Source organism: Neofelis nebulosa, chromosome 15 (assembly GCF_028018385.1).
Source record: "Neofelis nebulosa isolate mNeoNeb1 chromosome 15, mNeoNeb1.pri, whole genome shotgun sequence".
In the NCBI taxonomy this organism is placed as follows: domain Eukaryota; kingdom Metazoa; phylum Chordata; class Mammalia; order Carnivora; family Felidae; genus Neofelis; species Neofelis nebulosa.
In genome coordinates, this window is record NC_080796.1 from 27,913,936 (window position 1) to 27,931,205 (window position 17,270).

Here is a 17,270-nt window from a genome sequence, read left to right on the forward strand (position 1 = left end):
TATCAATTATTTTCCAGATCACATAAACCTGAGATTCATTTGGATTAAATTTCTATTTTATTTTGGAGAATTTTTATGAAAGCCAAATTTATATAAGCACTTAATTTTCTTTAAGCCAATTAAACAGAGCTCTTTTACAAATTTATTACGGTAATACCACCTGAAGGTAGGAAAATACCATATCTCTAACATATGTGCATTCAAATACATCTAGTCAAACACAGAGATCTTATAGCTTGCTTTAAAACAATATAAAACTCACTAGTTTATAAATAACAACTGGAATAAATTAAGTATACTTGCTCAGATGGCCAAAGTCTTTTACTATCTGTGGAGAAGACTTCTAAGATTTGTATTTGCCCCCGTAAGTAATCTTAAGGAGGCTGTGCTGGAGTTTGGGTACAAGAGGCCTTTTAGCAGTTTGGTTTTTAAAAAGGTCTCTTTACTTTTTTTTCTTCTTCAGTCTCAAGTGACTGTGGGATGTGTTTACAGTTCAAAAGATTTATAACTTTAAGGGAAAGAGAAAGAATTCACGTTTGCCCTGTGTAAATCATGTAGTGAAAGTTAAAACAAGCAGATGGTGCCAGATTGTAAGAAAGAGATTTTATGTTGGAGATGGATGTTAAGCTTTGGCTTACATCTAATTTCTGTTCTTTCACATGTCAAAGGAGTCCCTAAGTATACCCTTTATATTAGTAAAGGAATTGTTACAGGGAAAGAATGCAGGCATTGGCCTTGTCAGCTTGCTTTTCGAGTCAGCCTCACAGACGGGCATGTTCGTGATTCTTGTCAATCTGGCAGGTGTTTAGACAAGCTCTGCTGCGGGTCTCATATGTAAAAACTGAATGAAACTTTACTTTTCTTATTAATAGCCTTTCTATTAATAAGACAATTGAGCACTCTATGAAGAATTCCTTTTTTCTTTCAAATTTGGCCAATTTAAAGGATCTATCATCTATCTGGCCACCGACAAATGGAATCCTACTAAGGAAAAGGCCTTAATCACACGGGTAGTAAGGATGTGTGGCGACAACAGTATCTCCAGTTTCCTATGAAAATATGCAGCGTCTCTAGTCACAGACCTGCTAATCTGTGATACCAGGCAGGCACTGCTACAACGGGACTTTTCCAGCACTAACAAGCAATGAGGGGTAAGGTGACAAAGGTCCCTCATGGCTGGGACTTCTTATAACAAACATGTCTGGCATGAGCTGGCATGTCTGGACAAAGAGTGCTGCTAGTAAGTGCACATCTTGCAACCCCAGTCTCTTTGACCAACGTCCACCCAGGTAATTGTACCCTGTGGCTGGTGAAGACCAGAGAACATTCTCCCTGGTAATAAAGCCAAGCTCTTAGGACACAGAACAAGATTAAAGGAAAACCTCATCAAGATTGTACATAGAGGACCCACAGCAAAGTTTGTTTAAACAGACACTAGTCTGATGAGAACCTTGAAATCATCAGTCTGTGAGGCTGGCTGGAACAGCAGGCTAACGAGGCCTATGTCTGCGTTTCCTCCCTATGGTAATTCCTTTTTATGACAAATGACACAAAAGACAAAGAAAAACAGTGACGGTCTCTGGGAAGAAATGAATCATTCAGAGCAAGAGTACTTTACCAAATTTATAAGAGTTGCCAAGCCCAAGGAACTGGTTCCATGAATATTTTCTTCTGATGATCTAAATTTAGAAAGAGAGAGAAAAAGGACTCTCCCTACTCTTTCTCCATGAGATTCTTCAGGCAGAGAGCTGGTGGGGATGGGGATTGGGTGAGTACTGACATAGTAAAGATTCCTACCTTCTTCTGGTTTTTGGAAGATGTCCCAGGGTCTCTCAGCTGCAGCAGTGTCCAGCCAGAGAAGTTTATTCTGCCGACTACAGCAACTTTTGGAGAGGAGAAATATTTCTCTACCTTTCAAGGTTCTTCTAGCTAGTCTAAGAATTAAATTGACAGGAGACAGATTAACAGGAGAAAAAACAAATTTCATTAGCTGTGGACAGAGGTCCAATATTTAAATTGAGACCCAAAGAAACAACAAAGACTGGCAGCTTTTATACCTTTTAGACAAAGAAATAAGAAATCTTTGAGAAATGGGCTGTAGAAAAAGTAGAATTGACAGCAGAAAGATAGTAATGAAACTTACATGTGGGAACTTGAATTAGTAAGGAATTCTAAACAGAATTTGGGCTGGAGTAGTAAATTACTAAAAGTAAAAAGATATACATATATATACACACACACACACACACACACACACACACACACACATACATACACATACATACATATACACACACATACTTCTTCAGCCACGAATTACCTGTCTGCTGAGGAATGTCATCAAAATGACATGACCACTGATTGACCTATAGGCTGGACTGGGCTCTTGGAGGCTCCTCACCCCCCTCTTCTGTCCTTGGAATGTGGGTTACACTTGCCTTTCCTGTTCCCAGAGGCTGCTCCAAGACAGAGCCTTGAGATAGTGATGTGTTGAGAAGACCTGTACTGTATATGTGACTGAACCCAGTTAAGGCCTCCTTATAAACTTTTAAGACTGGCAGGCAGGTGGGAGGACCCTTTCCTCTTGCTGCTGCCCAAGACACGCCTCTATATAAGTTTTCTTTGCTTATTAAAACTGCCACCTACCTAGAGTTGCCTGCTTCTTTCTGTGATCTCTACCTGTCCTCTGTGTATGGGGGCTGGTTTTAAAATGATAACTGAGAAACCCTTAGGAGGGTTACAAACCAACACGGTCTCTGATGATAAGGGGGTCTCTTTGCTTTCTGGTACAGGAGGGTACCATTGACATGGATGATTTGTTTCCCGCTTTCAGGAGACAAAGGGGAATCTGGGTGTCCTTATTCCACTGGCTGTTTCTGAAGTAACTTTAATTCAAAATAGTATGCCAAAGTGGCATATTTTGGGGTAGCCTGCTCTTGGTCCCCATGTGTATTAGTGTAGGTTCGAGTTTGGAAAAAGGCAGATGCTGTTGTCCCCCCAACAAATCACTCTGGGGACCTAGATTCTCTGGACATGGCCCACTTCAGGTCCCTGCTTTCCCAGACCTGCAACAGCCCATACATGGGCAGTATGCACCCCATCAGCCATCCTTGGATGGCTGGATACCCTAGTGCTATGGAGCTCAGATGAGTCCCCAACCAAATACATAGCCTCCAGTGCAGAGGGAGTCCAATCTCCCCAACATCATTGTGAAATAACAGCTTTAAACTTGCAACAACCAGTCCCCATTTGGACTGGCTGACTGCAGGGGTCCCGAGTTTACCCGTAACCAAGGCTCCTAGATGTCTGCTAGTAATGAATACTCTGACCAGCCCGCTGGATCCAGCCCTGGCGAGACAGCCCAGACTTCTCTAACTCTGTCTTCAGGGTGAATATTTGTAGAGATTAATGCTTGGAATTAGGCAGATGCCAATCAGTATCCCCAAGAGCCCCATCCTGTGACCCATCCTTGCCCAACATTGCCCTGCTTGTGTGTGCCTGGCTACCCAGACTTGTGAGGCTTGCACATGTGCAGTGAGAACCTGTAAACCATCCTTGAAAAGATGGACCCCCAAAGCTTAGAAACTCTGGCCACAGGTATAACCTCCAGCGTGGAGGAAGCCCACCTTCCAAAAATCCCTGAGGTGGCAGCTGCAAATGGGCAACAATCCCCATGTGGATTTGCTTTTGCTGGGTTCTGGGCTTCTTTAGAAACCTGGACTCCTATGTGGCTCCTAATGGAGGATACGGTTTCCTGCCCACTTGGCCCAAGGCATGTAAAATACCTCCAGCTCTCTCTTTAGGGTGACCACTCCACAATGGGTAGTTTGGCCTTGCAATCTGTCTGGCATTTTGCACTGCTAAGGGCCCATTCCTATGAACCAGCCTCTTGCAACACTTGCCTCTTTCAAGGACCTGGCTGGCCTGACTGGGACAGTTTGCACAAGCCATATATATCCGGTCATCTGCCCTTAGTAGCCAGGCCCCTTCAGGCCTGTGGAGCTAGGGCCAAACTAGTACCCCCTTGGAGTGCCTGGCTGGATCCAACTTTGGTTCAGGTCATGATCTCGAAGTTCATGAGTTCAAGCCCCAGTGTTGGGTTCTGTGCTGCTAGCTCAGAGCCTGGAGCCTGCTTAGGATTCTGTGTCTTCCTCTCTCTCTGCCCCTCCCCTGCTTGTGCTCTTTTCTCTCTCTCAGAAATAAGCATTAAAAAAAAAAAAAGTACCACCTTGTCTCAAGGGTAGAGAGTGCCCACCCCTCCAAAAATCACTCTGAAGCATCAGCTGAAGTTGGCGACAGTCAGTCTCCCTCTCTGCTGGGGTCCCAGACTTCAGCAGCGATCAAGGCTCCCAGTGAAACTCTGGCCTGGCCCCAAACACCTACATAGCCTCAGGCATGGAGGGATCACACCTGCTGAATAGAGTCCTGAACCAACAGGTACAAATGGGTCTTTAGGTGGGCTTGCTGCCTAATGGGGTACATCCCTAGGAACTAGGATTGCTAGGTGTCGCTAAATGAAGGATAGCCTAACCTATAAAACCAGCACTCCCTGAAAGGCAGGGCATTCAGGGCCCTCTGGGTATGTGGATTGGGGTCAGTCCGGAGTCAACTGCATAGCCTCCAGCGCAATAGCCCTCCCCCCCCCCCCATCTTTGTGAGGTGGCTGCTTTAACCTGGCAACAGTCCAGTCTATTTGGACCAACTGCCTAATGGGGCCCCGGACTTACCCATAATCTGGGCTCTCAGATGTCTCAGTGTGGGATATCCCAGCAGCCTGGTCATCCCTGTCTTGGCCGGGTAGTCCATACACCTCCAGCTTTACTTTCAGGGAGACTATGCACATTTGTGTGGATTACGGCTTGGAATTAGGCAGATGCCTTATATCCCCTGTCAGCCTGCTCCTGGGACCAGGCCTCCCCAGACACTTTACTTGTAACAGGTCCCTAGCTCTTCTGACCTTTGCCGCATGCACTTGTGTTAAGTAGGCACTTGCCGGCCAGCCTTGGGCAGCTGGGATCCTTCAGGCCTGTGTGTGGAGTTCTTTCCTGTTCCCAAACGCCCGCATAGCCTTTTGGGCATATGGAGTCCACCCCCGAAAATCCTTCTGTGGAAGTAGCTTTAGAATAGTGATAGTCCCAATTTGGACCGGCTTCCATAGCAATCAAGGCTCCTAGATATGTCTTACTGAAGGATAGATACCCCAGCCAGTCTGCTGAGCCAGATGATGGCAAGGCAGTGCAGTTTCCTCTGGCTCTGCTTCAGAGGGAATATGTGCATTTTCGGAGGATGATGCTTGGAATGAAGTAGATGCCAGGTACCCCAAAGAACTCGCTCCTGTGATCAGGCCTCTCCCTATAGCTGTCTTCTTCCAGATCCCCGGCAACAACCCGCACCAGCGCAGCCCGCACATGCGCATTCCTCACCTCGTCCTCCGGCTTTGGCCTGTAGAGGGCACTCCAGGCTCGCGCAGCTGGGGAGGACGCTCAACCACTTGAAAGTAATCAGAGTGGAAGGAACTCGCGCCGGTGAAGTTTATTCGAGGCTCCATTTGAAACAAGATGGTTAGTTCCCATGTGGATTGGCTGCCTGATGGGGTTCTGGGCTTACCAGCAATCAGGTCTCCCATGTGTCTGTCAGTGAAGGATACCCTGGCTGGGGAGTCCAGACTCCTGCAGATTTACCTTCGGGAAGAAAATGCACATTTGTGCAGGGCAGGGCTTGGAACTGGGCAGATGCCGGTAGCCCCAGTAGCGCCCACTCTTGTGCCCCAGCCTCCCCGTACAGCTGCTCTGTTGCAGGTTCCTTGCTTTCCTGACCTGCACTGCCACGCATGGGCAGTCTGTACTGTCTTCATCTGGACTTTGGCTGCCTGCACTCTTCCAGCTGTTTGGGTTTAGGCCAGGCCCCAAAACCTTCACAGCTTTCAAGCTGGAGAGTGCCCTGCCCCCCCCCCCCCCCCCGCCGAGTCATTTTGAGACAGCTGCTTGAACTGGCCTCGGACAGTTCCCATTTGGACTGGCTGCCTGAAGTGGGCCTGGGCTTCCCCAGCAAGCAAGCCTCCCAGTGTCCCCGGTTGGTGGATCCCAGGGTAGACCTCCTGGCCCACCCCTGACAAGGTAGTTGAGGAACTTCAAGTTCTGCATGTATGGGGGATATTTTCCATGTGGTAGTTAGAGGTTTCAAGTACATATATGCCTTGTCTCCAAGAACCCCTTCAGAGACCCAGCCTCTCCTTGTGCCCTTGTGGGTCCCTTGTACCCTGAACTGCCCTGCACTAGTGTGCAGTTTGTCCCCTTCAGTCAGGCTTGTATAGTGGAGCCGGTCCCATGTGACCTGCATAGGCCAGTGTGGAGGGATCCCACCCCTGAAAATCACTGTGAGGCAAAAGCTGCACATTAGTGACAGTCACTCCTTATCTGGACTCGCTGCCTGAGGAGGTTCTGGATTTTTCCAGCAACCGATTCTCCCAGGCTTCTCTTATTAGGTGGTACCCGGGCTAGTCTGCCTGGCTCCATCCTGACAAGGCAAGCCGGTAACCTCCAGTCCTGCCTCCAGAGGGAATGTGTACATTTGTGTAGATCAGTGCTTGAAAAGAGGCAGATGCCTCAGGTTTCCAAGATCCCCATCCTGTGACCCAGCTTCTAAAGACTAGTGACCTGGTTTGGGTTTTTGGTTTCCCTGAACTATGTTGCAAACATACGTGTAGTTCACACCCAATCAGCTGGCCTGAGTTCAGCTTGGGCCTCCCAGGTTTGTAGAGTTGGGGCCTGGCCCTGACAACCTACACAGGCTCTAGCACCCAGGGGACCCACACCCCCAAATCACCCTGAGGCAGCAGCTACACATGAGCAACAGTGAGTCCCCATTTGGACTTGCCTGATAGGGTCCTAGGCTTTTCAGCTACCATGGCATCCACATAGGCTTTATTAGAGGGTTTCCCACCCAGTCTGCCTGGCCACATCCTTGCCAAGCAATCCAGTGTTCTTGAGCTCTGCCAGCATGGAATATGGGTATTTGTGTAGGTTAGGTCTTGGAACTGGGCATATGCCTTGGTCTCCCAAGGTCCTGCTCCTGTGACTTGGTCATTCCTGTCCCTTGCTCTGGCTTTCCTGATCCAAGTCCCTGGCTACCCTGAACTGTTGTGCATGTGCATTATGCTTCCTTTTACCAGATTGTGGGGTTCCTGTGATGGGCCTCAACTCCCTACATAGCCTATAGGGTGGAGGGATCCCCTTCCCCAAATATCTCTATGAGGATTCCGACAGCGTATTCCTGCCTGATGGGATCCCGGGATTTGCCCACAACCAGCACTCCCACGTGTTTCTTGTTAGAGTACTTAGTCTCTCCTTCCTGCCCCCTGCCCCCCTGCAAGACAGAATTGCCTTGAACTGTTCCTTCAGGGAGAATATTCCCCAGTTACTGGGCTTGCAATTAGGTATATGTCTTGTCCCCTAAGAGCTGTTCCTTTGAACTGGCCTCTCCAGACTTAGACTCTCCCAGATCTGAGTACCCTGAAGTGCCCTTGCAGGTGCTGTGCATTCTGTCCCTCTTTAGATGCAGTAGGCAGCGTGGACCCTCCCGGGCCTGTGTAACTAGGGCTCAGACCCAACCACCCACATTGAATCTAATGTTGAGGGAGCTCACACCTGGAAGATTCTGAGGCAGCGCCTCACATCTGGTCCCATTAGGGTCCCATTAGGTCCCATGTGGACTTGCTGCCTTCCACGAACCAGGGCTCCCAGGTGTCTCTCATTGCAGTTCTCCCTCACCCCCGGCCCCACCGACTGAGGTTTTAAGTGCCAAGATATGTGTGTTCAGAGTGATAAGGTCCTTTGTGTAGGTGCAGGCTTGGACACTGGGAGAAGCCTGTTCTCCCACAAGAATCCATGACAGTGACAAAGACTATTAGGTTTACTTGTTTATACCCTCCATATACTCAGATTATAGCATGGAAACAGATTGAGGCTAGAATCCCCCTTTCTTTCCTGCCCCAAACATGTCACTAATTTAAAACACTCTTGTCAAACTCGTCTCAAAAAGCATTAAAAATTGTGTGCCAGGTCCTTTTCCAGGAGCATAGGGAATGTATCCTCATCAAAGTTGTAATTCCAGTATTATAATGCAAATGAGAACATAGAATTGAATTCCTCAGTCGGCCTCAAGAAGTGAGGAAAGTACCCAACAGAGGAGGTGATGTTTCTAGGACTCCCAATGAAGATAATGTTTTCATGGGGAAGGCATTGCTGATGGAGTGACCAGTAAATATAAAGGCGGGGTGGGGGGGGGGGCTGCGAGATAGAATGAAGCAGACTGGTGAACGGAATGCAGATTTCGAGAGGCATAGGGGTGTGATGGGAGAGAGAGGGGAAAGGAAGGCTAAAGATGTAGGTGGAAACCAGACAGCCCCAAGCTCTAGGTGTCTCTGTAGTGTTGTGACTGCTTTCCTGGACTGAATGAGGAAGCGTTGAAAAGATTTCAACGGGAGGATGACAATCACATTTGCATTTTGGAAAGGAGGCTCTGATAGCAGTATGAAGGCTGGATTGGGGGGCTGATGAAACTTGCTCCGGGGACACTTGTAAGGACACTGAGCCACTAGACTCCTGTGCTCTAGTCAACAGAGGGTATATTCCAATGTGTCTCCTATCAGAGACTTTTCCCTTTTTTCTGTTTTTGTTTAAAATAAATATATGATTGTTCTATTAACCTTATTCTCCTAGAGCTGATTAATGTTACCACCGTTTCCTTTGATGCTTGACAGGGCTTAGTATAGCACTTGGCCTTAGTGAGCATGACATAAATGCTAATACTTAAGCCAGAAATTAATGAAACAAGAGGTTGGCTGATGAAAATCAGAAACTGGGCCTGGGATGGGTTTGCTGTTTCTTTGGTGGAAACAGAGAACATAAGGCTGATCTAAAGGCACAGGGGTGGGAGCACAGAGGGTCATGCTTAACTCTGCAAAGGTGACTTTGAGGCTTCACGGAAAAGAATATTTCCACTGGATCTAGAAGAACAATCCAGAAGAACAAAGTTGTCCAAAGGAATTGTTAATGAGAAAAATGCAATTAAGGATCGGAGTATGAGAAAGCACACGTGAAGTTCATTCAGCTGGAGCAGGCAAAGAGTGGTCAGAAATCAGCCTAGAAGTTTGTGTGGATATGAAGAGCTTCATAAGCCATGGTACATTTAGCTTCTTTTTTCAATAATATTTTTAATATCTAGTCATTATATTTACTATCTGCTTTGCATCTTCACTCAGTGTAGTGTGGGGGAACAGAGGAAATTAGCTCAGGCTAAAACGGAGAAAGGGAAGGTTATTAAAAGTCACTTTGTTAAGGTTCGGACAATAACTTACATGGTGGAGTTCAGCACACGTGGTAATGGTTAGAACTCTGCCTAAAATCTCTCCTTCCAGCCAGGTATCTGGTCTATGAAATTTTTTATTTTTTTATTAAAAAAATTTTTTTTTAATGTTTGTTTATTTTTGAGACAGAAGGAGACAGAGCGTGAGTGGGGGAGGGGCAGAGAGAGAGGGAGACACAGAATCCGAAACAGGCTCCAGGCTGTCAGCACAGAGCCTGACGCGGGGCTCGAACCCGTGAACCGTGAGATCATCACCTGAGCCAAAGTCGGATGCTTGACTGACTGAGCCACCCAGGCGCCCCTGATCTATGAAATTTCTCTTCAGAGATGAACAAACATCCTGATTAAAGTGCCAACAGAGCTACAGCTTTATATACTCCGAGTTGGAAAGAGGCATGAGTCCACCTAAACTGTCCCCCACTGTACCTAGCAAATGAATCTCTTGAACTCATGTTCTGTGAATAGGTGGATAACTCCAGTGACAAGGAATTTATTCACATCATGATTGTATTCCATTCCATAACTGGTAGAAACTTTCCCCCTATTTACAGCTGCACAGTATTTAATTCCTCTTCCACAAGAAACCTGGTAGTGGTTTTCAATTCCTGCCAGTTCTAATCAACGGTTATGAAGGACCTGGGGCGGTACCCAGCAGGAATCTACAACTTTGTCCAGATTCATCAGGAAGAAAGATGGTTCAATGGCTAGGTCAGTTAAGTATTCTGGAAGGGAGAGTGGCAACATATAGGATATATATTTTCATTCCAGACTGAGATATTTGAAGCCAGTAGCTTTAAACAGCTCTACCGCCTGTGCGTTAAGTGGTTCCCGAATTAACACCTAGTATATAGAAGAATCTGAATAAATGTCTTATCAGTGGATTCAAGACACTGTTTCTAGTCACACCCCCACCCCTGCTCTCAAGTCATTTTTCCTTAGATATTCTAGACAATGTCTACCCTAAAACCTTGATGTCATACTTCTTTTCCACTGCATTATTGGTTTATTGGATTCCAGTATAGGGTTCTCCATTCATGACCATTAACTTTCATCTAATTAGATTTAACTTGTTGCAACATATAAAGAAAATTACTTGTCAAAATATTCTAAGGGTTTAGAGTTCATGAACTTACTACAGGTCAGTGGGTTGATGCCAAAACAAATCCTAAAGTGATATTAAGATGTATAGAGGGATACGGAATCAACAAGGAGGTATTAAGCTTGCTCTAGTAGAGAAATACTTGTCCCTAAATCCTACTTGGAATTCTTCTTACCTTTTAAGAATTAATCTAAACGCCAGTTCTCCATGAAAGTTTCCCTAATTAGCCCCTTAATTTTTTTTTTTTTTAACATTCAGTTTTGAGACAGAGAGAGACAGAGCATGAGTGGGGGAGGGGCAGAGAGAGAGGGAGACACAGAATCCAAAGCGGGTTCCAGTCTCTGAGCTATTAGTACAGAGCCCAATGTGGGGCTCAAACTCACAGACCATGAGATCATGACCCAAGCTGAAGTCGGACACTTAAATGAGCCACCCAGGTGTCCCCCCTAATTAACCTGTTTTTAATGAATCACCCTCACAGCAATTTGTATAAACATAATTTTTGGCATTTGTCATCTTATAGGTGTTCTTTTCTTTTACTAGTTTGTAACCTCTAAAACAATCCAGTCTTATGCATTTTGGTATCTGCCTTAGGTCAGGTTCTCTAGGGAGAGAGACTGAGATGAAGGTTCTCACATAAGTAATTAAACTTATTTTTTCAAATTTTTAGTTGGTATTTTTGAGAGAGATAGCGTGCATGAGCGGGGGAGGGGCAGAGAGAGGGAGAGAGAATTCTAAGCAGGCTCATGCTGTCAGCGCAGTCTGACTCGGGCCTGGAACTCACGAACCCTGAGATCATGACCTGAGCCAAAATCAAGAGTTGAACACTTACCCAACTGTGCTACCTAAGTGCCCCATGTAAGTAATACATTGAAGGAGTATTCTTAGACAAACAATAAAGGAAAGAAGCTACACAAAAAGTGGGTTTAACTGTACTCTTACCTCAGTCTGATCCTTGGGAGAACTTTGGGCAGGAAAAGCATGAATCAGCCCATCATGAGATAAGGCAGCCCTTTGTAGCTCTACATCAATTAGTCATTGGTTGCAGGCTTCCTCCAGGAGGAAGTCCTAACAGCGCCAGCATATCTCCTCAGCTGAAGGCAATTCTCAGGAGAAGGCTGCAGGGATGGGCTTTTTTTTTTTTTTTTTTTTAAATTTTTTTTTTTAATGTTTTTTATTTATTTTTGGGACAGAGAGAGACAGAGCATGAACGGGGGAGGGGCAGAGACAGAGGGAGACACAGAATCGGAAACAGGCTCCAGGCTCCGAGCCGTTGGCCCAGAGCCTGACGCGGGGCTCGAACTCATGGACCGCGAGATCGTGACCTGGCTGAAGTCGGACGCGTAACCGACTGCGCCACCCAGGCGCCCCAGGGATGGGCTTTTAGAAGCCAATACTCACAGCAGCTGGAGGAAGGGGGCCCCGACCAGGCAACGGGGATCTGGCCACCCACCAACAGTTCCCGCTATAGTTTCTCTCCAGAACCAAGCATGGCATCTTACACATACTGGGACATAAATGTCTGCTGAACTGCACTTTTCAAAGTGTTCAACCAGAAGAACCGCTTTTCTTTTTTTTTTTATTTTTTTTAAAAAAGTTTTTTTTTTTTAACGTTTATTTATTTTTGAGACAGAGAGAGACAGAGCATGAATGGGGGAGGGTCAGAGAGAGGGAGACACAGAATCCGAAACAGGCTCCGGGCTCTGAGCTGTCAGCACAGGGGCCCGATGCGGGGCTCGAACTCACGGACCGCGAGATCGTGACCTGAGCCGAAGTCGGCGCTCAACCGACTGAGCCACCCAGGCGCCCCAAGAACCGCTTTTCTATTCAACAAAACTTTTCTTACTATTGCTTATTTTGCTTTGATGTTTATGCAGCCATTGGTGACCCTAATTGGATTTATCATTTTGGTATTAAAGTAATGGAAGAAATACAAAAATCATTAGGATGTCATAAAGCTCTGTTCCTTAAAATATTCAGCAAAAGCTGGGGCACCTGGGTGGCTCAGTTGGTTAAGCGTCCGACCTCAGCTCAGGTCATGATCTCATGGTTTGTGAATTCGAGCCCCGTGTCGGACTCTGTGCTGACAGATCAGAGCCTGAAGCCTGCTTCAGATTCCGTATCTACCTCTCTGCACCTCCCCCACTGGCATTGTCTCTCAAAAATAAGTAAACATTAAAAGAATATTCAGTGAAAGCAATTTCATAGAATTTTTAGCCTATGATTTTGCTGGCCTTTATTCAATATAGATAAGTAGAATTTGCATACATCAGCTGTAAGAAGAGTTAAAAGAAGAAAATGTGGATATGAAAAGGAATCCACTCATGTAAAACCTCCTTAATTATTTGAGAATCTTCTGAGAGCCCACTGCCAAAGCTTTAAGAACTTTTAACAGTTTGAAATAGTGCAAACGAGGGGCACCTGGGTGTCTCGGTTTGAGTGTGTGACTCTTGATTTTGGCTCAGGTCATGATCCCAGGGTTGTGGGATCAAGCCCTGGTTCAGGCTCCACACTGAGCATGGCGCCTACCTGAAGTTCTCTCTCTCTCCCTCTGTCACTCTACCCCCCACCCCTGCTCACACACACTCCCCCTCTCTCTCAAATTAAAGCAAAACAAAAAACAAAACAGTGTCAAGCTTGCAGACAAGTTGCAGGTAGAATTTGAAGAGAATATTTTTTTCTTTTGTGAGCCATTTGCAAGTAACTTGCCAACATAATATCACCCTGAGAATTTTAATGTGTAATTACTACAAATAAGGATAATCTGCTATATAATGACAATACAACAATCAGAACCAGGATATTAACATCGATACCAACAATTTTCCTGATGACATCCTTTATAACAGTAAGAATCCAGGTGAGAATCACACACTGTCTTCAACTGTCAGTCATGTTTCTTTAGTTTTCCTCAGTTCAGAACCATTCTTTAGTTTTTCCTTGATTTTTCTGACCATAATAGTTTTGATGATTACAGGCAATTATGCTTGGAGTTTCCCTCAGTTTGGGCTTGCCCACTATTTACTCATGAACAGACTGAGGTGATGTCTCTGTGGGACTATCACAGGAGAATGCTGCACCATTCCCATTGCATCCTGTCAGGTGTGCAGGATTTCAATCTGTCCAATTGCTGATGATAATTTTGATTATTCTGCCAGATTTTTCCATTATAAAGTTACTTTCCCACTTTGTAATTAATAAACATTGAGATGATTTATTATTTATCAACATATTTATTCATCAAGATACAGTAATGGTTTCCTATATTATTCGATGGGATTATGATCTGTTGCATAGCCAACAGATTATGATCTGTTATTATCATTATTTATTTTAATGCTCAATTTTCCCAAAGGGAGTCAGTCAAACTGGATTCTGTGTCTTTTGGACATGTTCCTATTATTCCTTGAGCACTTCCTTGCTTTCTGGCAAAATAAAATGGTCTAAGATTATTTTATACTTTTCTTGTCCCAGCCCTGAAATCAGCTACTTCTCCAAAAAGCCTAGGTTTCTTTTTGTAAATAATGAGATTTAAAGGCCAAAATTGAGTGATGTCATCAAAAGGGCAACACAGGATGCTCCTGACTTTTCTTCCCCTCACAAGGACAATTAACAATTATTCAAGAACAAGACACCACTGAGAATCCTAGAACATAGGAGTAGTGCTAAAGTACCCCCTGCCCCTGCACCACAGAGACCAAGACAGATCACATTAGAAGGGTAGGGGAGGCAGCTACACATTGACTGAATTGCCTCTTCCACAGACCAGTGCAGCACTATGCAGAGAGGTCTTTCCTGAGCCTCTTTGGTTCCTCCAGTGGGGAAAGAGAACCTAGGGAGACAACCAGCCACAGCTCTCCCCGCCAACCCCCAGCACTGTGAGTTGCTTTGCAGGAGCCCCTTCTCTGACTTCACACCACAGGGATTATACGGGAATCTGAGGGGCCAAGACAGAATAGAATGACATATTCAAATATTGAAAGCGAGTAACTGTTAACCAAGAGTTTTATACCCAGTGAAGCTGTCCTTCAGAAACAAAAGAGGGATACAGACTTTCCCAAACAAAAGCTGAGGGAGTTTATTACCACCATATCTGCCTTACAAGAAATGCTAAAGGGAGGTGTTTGAGTAGGAGGAAAAGCATACTAATTAACATCATAAAAACATTAAAAAGGAAGTATAAATCTCACTGGTAATGGTAAATATATTGTCATAGTTAGGTTGTACAAAATGGTAATACTATAGTGCATAATTCATTTAAGACTCTAGTTTGTAAGTTAAAAAAATAAAAATAAATAACAATATTAGTAAAAACAACCATTACTACAACATAATATTTAAAAAAATGTAAATTGTAACAAAAATAACCTAAAATGTGAGGGACAGGAGAAGTAAAGGTGCAAAGTTGGTGAATTCTATTGAAGTTAAGTGGTATCAGTTTAAAATAGGGTGTTACCAGTTTACACTATTTTATATAAGACTCATGACAATCACAAAGGAGAATCCTATAGTAACTGCATGCCTACAAAACCACAAATAACAAGTCAAAGTACACCAATACCAAAGACATCAAAACACACAAAAAAGGTGGTGGCAGGACAAGAAACAAGGATCAGTGGATCTACAAAACAACCAGAAAATAACTACTAAAATGGCAATAGTAAGTCCTTGTCTATCAATAGTAACTTTAAACATAAACTGATTAAATTCTCCAATCAAAAGACAAAGAGTGGCTGAAAGAATTTTAAAAAAATCCAATAATATGCTGACTATAAGAAACTCAAATTAGCCTTAAAGATCAAGACAGACAGAATGAACAGATGGAAAAAGAAATTTCAAGCAATGGTAACAACAACAACAACAACAACAACAACAACATCAGGGTAGCTATGTCAGACAAAATAGACTTTAAACTAAAAAGGTAAAAAGAGACAAGGTGATTATATAATGAAAAAAGGGTCAATATATCAAAAAGACATTACATTTTCCAGGATAGACCATACATTAGGCCATAAAACAAGTCTTTGCAAATTCAAGAAGATTGAAATCATACCAGGTATCTTCTCTGACTACAATGGCATGAAACTAGAAATCAACAACCAGAAAAAAACTAGAAATGCACGAACACATGGAAATTAAACAACATTCTAATGAAAACCAATGGATCCAAGATGTAATTAAAGGGGGAAATTAAAAAAAAAAAAAGATTGAGGCAAATGAAAATGGAAACAACATACCAGAATTTGAGCCGCAGCAAAAACAGTTCTAAGAAGAAAGTTTACAGCAATAAACACACTAAGAAACAAAAAAGATCTCAAATAAACAGCCTAACTCTACTCCTCAAGGAACTAGAAAAAGAACAGCAAAGTGAACCCAAAGTTAGCAGAAGAAAGGAAATGATAAAGATTAGAGCAGACATAAATGAAGTGTAGAACAGAAAACAATTAAAAAAGATTAAACAAACTATTAAGTTGGTTCTTTGAGACAATAAACAAAATTGACAAGCTTTTAGCTAGACCAACTAAGGAAAAAAAAGCCCAAATCACCAAAATTACAAATGAAAAAGGAGACATTACAAATGATAACATAGAAATTCAAAAGATCATAAGAGGCTACTATGAACAACTATATGCCAATAAACTGGACATCCTAGAAAGAGTGGAAAAATTATTAGAAACATACAACTTATGGGGCGCCTGGGTGGCGCAGTCGGTTAAGCGTCCGACTTCAGCCAGGTCACGATCTCGCGGTCCGTGAGTTCGAGCCCTGCGTCAGGCTCTGGGCTGATGGCTCGGAGCCTGAAGCCTGTTTCCGATTCTGTGTCTCCCTCTCTCTGCCCCTCCCCCGTTCATGCTCTGTCTCTCTCTGTCCCAAAAATAAATAAAAAACGTTGAAAAAAAAAAAAAAAAAAAAAGAAACATACAACTTATCAAGACTGAATCAGGAAGAAATAGAAAATCTGAATAGACCAATTACTAGTAAGGAGATGGAATAGGTAATCCAAAATCCCCCAATGAAGAAAAGCCCAGGGCCATATGGCATCACTGGTGAATTTTACCAAACATCAAAGAAGGATTAACACCAATCCTTCTCAAACTCTTTCAAAAAATCAAAGAGGAGGGAACACCCCCAAACTCTTTTTATGAGGGCAGTACTATTTTGATACCAAACCAGAAAAGAACACTAGTAGAAAAGAAAACTACAGGCTGATCAAAAAAATATCCTGCTGAATATAAATACAAAAGTTTTCAATCAAATCCTAGCAAACTGAACTTAACATCACATACAAAGGATCATTCACCATGATCAAGTGGGATTTACCCCTGAGACGCAAAGATGGTTAAACATATGCAAATCAATCAATGTGATGCATCACATTAACAGAATGAAAGAAAAGAAACATATGATCATCTCAATAGACACAGAAAAAGCATTTGACAAACTGAACATTTATTCATGATAAAAATTCTTAGCAAATTAGGCATAATTAGGAACATATATTAACATAGTAAAGGCCATATATGACAAACTCACAGCTAACATACTCAGTGGTAAAAGGTTGAAAGCTTTTCCTCTAAGAACAGGAACAAGACAAGTGTGTCTACTCTTATCACTGCTATGCAATATAGTACTAGAAGTTGTAGCTAGAGCAATCAAGCAAGAAAAATAAATAAAAGGTAGCAGAATTGGAAAGGAAAAAGTAAAATTGTCTCTTTGCAGATGACATTTTATATACAGAAAATCCTAAAGACTCAACCAAGAAAAAAAAGCTCTAATGAATTCCATTGCAGTGTACAAAATAAAG